Below are 6,080 nucleotides of genomic sequence, written 5' to 3'. Positions count from 1 at the left end.
CTAAAATACTCATTTTTTAAATTTAGTTTCTATTTAATTGCGAGGTTGAAATTGTAAATTGAACTACTACTTTTTATCCCATTAAATTCTCTCTATTTCAATCTTGTATTTCTTTGATAAATGAATAAAAAAAGATACAATAAAAAGATAAAACATTACAAAAAGAATAATCTAGCCAAGTAAGTAGGCCTATCACTAATACTTGGAACTTCATAACTCGATCCAATTATCACATCTTTGGATGAGGTGTTTATGTAATTAGATTTGAATTTTTGCAATCTGCATCTAATTAATAATAAAAACAAACAATATATATATATAAACAGATACACACTTACTAGTATATTGAAAACACTTTATTTGGAGTAAGTTAAGGGCCCAGATCAGGGTGGATTGTATAAATATCATCTCCACCAAAGTTCCTGGTTTCCCCAAAATACATCCCAAAACCTGATATGTGATAAAAAACCAAACCATTTCAGGTGAGGCAGATCAAAACCCAATGGAGCCGGGTCCAATTATTAGAAATAATGTTTAAAAAAATCAAAACCGTTCTAGTCACTGGTTCTAGGTCAATGGTTCAACTGTCCGATCCAAATAGATGACCCGTTCTAACAAAATAAATTAAAAAATAAAAAAAAAAACATAATTAAAATTTTAAAACGACCAAAAATCATTAAACAGGTCGATGTTTCAACTGCCCAAGTCACGGGTCATTAACTGATTCAATGGTTTTTCACCCGGGAACAGATTTAGGGTAAAACAGAACTAATTGCCTAAACAGTTATCGGGCCAAACAGTCCAACCGTCTGAATCAACCACAATTCAAAAACCATGATTAAAAACATTCCCCCATGAATCAAACATAAAGCATTGGAGATGAGGAAAATAACGCGAGTAGGAAATTGAAAAGCCTCCCAACCCACTTTAAACACATTTTCGAGACAGGTGTGTAAAAATTAAAATGGAGAAGATTCAATTCACGGTCAGATTCGATTTATAGGGGGCTATTAACAAGATTAACTCAATATGCTGAATGTAGCAGCCAACCTGCGTGTCAGTGTATTATTGAGCGCAGTGACAAAATCTGTTGGTCATGACCACTTGATGTAAGCAGCTCTATTGATGAGAGACAGAATCAACAAAACATAAAATATAAAGGAAGTCATTCATGGCTGCTAGCCCTGCTACTGTTATTAGTCTTTGATCTTGACAAATTCCTCCCGTTGTGTTGTGAATGGTTTTGAGTTTTGACCATGTCATCTATTCATCACATGATCCCTCCATCTTTGTCATTGTCCCCTCATTGGAATCTGCTCCTTACCGAACGCGCCTCAAACCGGCCTCACACATTCTACCCAGCATTTGAAAAATACTGGATGAGAAGATGTCGACGTCCACCGTCCACCCACAAAATGCCACTACCACAGTTCTCATCTCCCTCCCTCTCTCTCACTCACTTTATCATCTTTTTTTATTCAGGTGAAGTTATTAAGTAATGTACATGTACGCCCCTATAATACCCCCAATCGCCACCTAAATTCATTAGTCCTGACACGTTATGTCCACGTGTCAATATAACATTCTGTAATACCTACGAGCAAAATCGGCTGCCCTGTCAAATGTCAATGTCAATCTCCACTTCACGTGTGCTCCCGTGCCATTTCCCACGTGGCGGATCCTGAATGAATCATAACGGATATAAAGCCCCCACTTCACGTGCGTCCCCAACTACCTACCTATCTATCACCCCCTAACCCTTACAAACTGTTTTACATTTCGTCCAAACTCCAAATCCTACTGCATTTGTTGCTTTTCTCCATCAAATGATAGATCTAAAGCTTCTATTTCCCTCGCGACAACAATTGGTTATAGGATCATCCACGTCGTCAGTTCGTGGTTCAATCTCCAATCTATTCACTAGAAGGACCAGATAAATGGCACGCGTCCCATCTATGATCTATTCCTCCGTTGACCGTATCTGCCAATGGGATGCCTACACGTCTTACTACTCACCAAAAGTTTCTACGTGGCACATGATGGATCTTCTATACCCAACCCAGAACTTGTGGTCTAATTGTTGTTGGTACAGGACAGAACCAGGGGAAGTCACATCACACCACAATTTTCTCCTTAGTGCTCTGTTCCAACTTCCATGTGTGAAGGAAAAGTGCAGTGTGGAAAGATACATTGATGTTCAGTGAATGAAAAGTGCAGTGTATCTGTATCTGGTGGGATCTCATCTCATCATGAACCCACAAAGGAGGAGGATTCTATGAAGCAATTCAAGCCGTTTCAAGGGAAGAAAAGTACATGGGCTGCATGATTATAAAGTTGGGCTTCAATACAGGTCCTTTTTCACAAAAATCCAAACTTAGTGGTTGTGAACAACAGGGCACACACAATGTTGGACATTGGGCCCACTCACCGTAATTACTAAATACTGAGTCTCCACGGCCCACCCTCTCACAGCCCACCCCATTATAATGGAATACCTTTTCCTTACCCACCTTCATCCACGTATGGATGATTCATGTTTTCCTCCATGGAAGATGTGTGGCATTCGTCACCACACAAACATGGGCCCACGATGTTCAATATAATGGATAGGTGGAAATTAAGATGAGGCATCTTATGTAATTTTATTTCTTTTCTTTATTAATTGGAAAAATACTGGGTGGTTCCCTTGGAACCAAACACAGCCTTAAGGGCTCAACTTTGAACTTTTTCTTACAACAACATGTACTCTCTACTTTTAGAAATCAATACTTGAGTCCAGTTGTTAGAATTTCATCAGTTATTTGCAACACGTTATATCCTCCTGTACACCTTAAAACATTTATGATTTTATGTTTTTGCAAGTAAAAGTTGAAAGAAAAAGTACATGGTATCTCCCTGTAATTTTCCCTTTTTATTTCCTCACTCCACCAAGTATTGCTTATATCAAGACTCCCATCCACTCCATTAATTCCAACTACAAACCAAGTATTGCTTATATCAAGACTCCCATCCACTTGGATCAGGTTAAGGATTGTTCTTTTGGGCTTGAGCCATTCATTGAGTTTTGACAAAAATGGATTTACCTTGGGCTTTAACTCGGTTATATTAGGCCCATGAGAAAAAAATAGCTCATATACATGGTTTTCTTCTAGATTTATTGATTTTTTTTTCGGGGTTGAATCAAAGCTAAGAATTAGGTGCGCTTCCCCTTTTTATATCTTTTTAACCTTTAAATTTATGGGCGTGCCATGCATTCTCTTCATTTCTGCTGGAATTCAGGGCCTGTTTGGTTTGCAGGAATAAGGGTCTAGAATCCAAATCAGAATAGGTCCAACTGTTTGGTTAGGCAGAATTGGAATTCCATTCTTATTCTTACTGGAATGGCATTCCCCCTTTTGAGGGAATGCACATTCCCTCCCCCTCCTTTGAGAATAAAATTCCATTCCAGATTATTTCAATTTTGACTCCGATTCCTATTTGAACAAACTGATTATAGGAATAGACCATTCCAATTCCAATTCTGATTCTAATTCCAACTACAAACCAAACGGGCTCTCATCTAACTATATGTAACATACATAATCTAACACAGACACATTACCTGACTTCATGCTGGTCCAGTTACTCGCAAAATCCAGCACGGGTTCAACGTCAGGCTTTCAAATTAGGCCAGGCCCGCTCCTGAGTTCTGAGCTAAATTTTTTAGTGCTTGGCTTACTTTAGTTTAATTTACTAAGGGGGGCAAGTTAGGTTTGGGCTGGGCCTAACAAAATTTAAATATCCACTTACCATATAGAACCAGGCCTTATTCATTTTAGAATAGTGATGGGCCACCTTATCTGTAGGAGCAAAAGTAGCATACGGACTAGGGAACTACCATGCCCTTCCGACTAATAATTTCTTGACTCAAACTAAAGAAAATAATGGTACAGTATTTTCGGATTTATCAAATTAACTTTCTATCCTTTCCATGATGACCATTCTGGGAAGATCTCTAAATTAGATGCCTAGATTGATGAATAGTTTCGCCAGTTGCTGATGCCCCATCATTCATGTTGAGGAATCCTTCCACCGCCCAAGTGTCCCTAATAATATCAAAACATTGTGACTATACTTGTATATTTTGCTAAGTAAAGATTTCTCTATTTAGAGCAACTACAATGTTGGTTTTGTTTGACAAATTAAGGGAGTGTTTGTCAATATGGTTGGTTTGTTTTCTGAAAACAAAAAACTGATACATCAGCAAAGTTGTATTGTTTGTGCTGACATGGCAATTGTTTTTGTTTCCAAAAACAAACCAACCATGTTGACAAACACCCTCTAAGTTGTCTGGGCAAGACATCACGTAGACACTATGAAGTTTTTGGTTGCAGTGTAAATCTTGACCAGGTGCAAAATTCCTATCCGGTTCAATTTTGCCTGTATTTATTTGCAATTATTATTTTGCATTCCTTCCTGATACAAGATTTGTATTTTTTTTGTCTCCTTTGCACTCACTGGCAGTGCAAATTTCACATCCCAAAAACTGATGTAAAATTTTCACTACGTTCAGTTCCTATATAAAGTGGGGATCACATCATCTTCCATCCTACTTTACTCCTAACATATAATCCTCCTCTTACCTCCATTCTCTTTCATTTAAAATGGAGGTCACTTCATTTTTAAATTTACAATCATCCTTTTGCACCCTCATTCATTTACACCAGTGGAAATGAAATTTGTAAAAAAAACTATAACCCTAATAGGCATTAGAAAGTAAACGTCCACCAGAAATGTGAAATGAGCATTGCCGGTAAATAACACCAACACATAAATATATATAAATGTAAAAATTAAGGAAAAAGGAGAAATTATATGGAAAAAATCAATAAAGATAATAAAAAAGCGTTACATGAAAAATTATTAAACTATATAAAACGGCATCCCTTGTGATATTATCACTAAAGTCCAAGTTGATCTGATTTACTATAAATATTTGGAGTCTAAAATATGCCAATTAGGGGTGTCCACGGTTCAGTTAATCGAACCATGGCCCCTTTTTGTTTATCGAATCGGTGGTATCGGTTTTTTCATTTCATCAAACTGAAACCGAACTGGTACCACCAGTTAACCGGTCCGTCGGTTTCGGTTTTTGATCGGTTCGGTTCTTCGGTTTTTTATATTTATAATATATTATATAAATATTTGTATAATATTATATTATAAATAATAAATGATATATAATAGATTATAAATATTTTAAAAATATATAATATATTTGTAAATAGATCATTATAAATATAATATAAGTATATATTTATATATAATGAATATATATTTATATAAAATACATAGAAAATATATGACATATATTAAAAATATATATAAAATATACATATAAATATATATACCAGTCAGTTCGGTTAACCGTCGGTTTTTTATAGGCTAACTGAAAACCGAACCGATCTTTCAATTTGTCAAAAATTCCAAACTGAAACCAAACCAACCGGTTCGGTTAACTGCATTTTGCGATTCAGTTTTCTCGGTTTAGTTCGGTTTTTCGATTTTTCATGGACACCCCTAATGCCAATGGAAAAAAAAAAAGAGTGAGAAAGATCCTTCCACTTAGATAGGAAAAAAGCTATATGAGTTTAAGTAGTATCCAATTTACAATAATATCAAAATAATAAAAGATAAAAGTGGCAAAACATGAATGAGAAGTCTAAATAACTTGAGCAATCTGCCCAGGCCCAATAAAAGCTGCCCAAGCCCATTCTGAGTTGTGGAGAATTAGTCTTGCTTATGCATTTGCATCATGCAAATATGTTCTTATCTCAACCATTCACCATGTGTTTTTTATACCTCCCAATCCCCAACCATCGCTGAACTTACTGAACCTTCCAACTATCTGTTGGACAAGGAGATTGCCTTCAGCCAATCTTCCCATTTCACCATTGTTTTTGGACTCCTCAGAGGCCAATGATATTTTATCCATCTCATCATGGAGGGACAGTCAGGTTACAAGATTGAAAGCAATGTTTGACTGGAACAGTTATTTAGTACATTGCCAGGTTTTGTTTTATGGAGATTTTAAACGATTT

Source organism: Nelumbo nucifera, chromosome 2 (assembly GCF_055504915.1).
Source record: "Nelumbo nucifera cultivar China Antique chromosome 2, China Antique-T2T, whole genome shotgun sequence".
Classification (NCBI taxonomy): domain Eukaryota; kingdom Viridiplantae; phylum Streptophyta; class Magnoliopsida; order Proteales; family Nelumbonaceae; genus Nelumbo; species Nelumbo nucifera.
Note: the sequence above shows the minus strand (reverse complement) of the source record.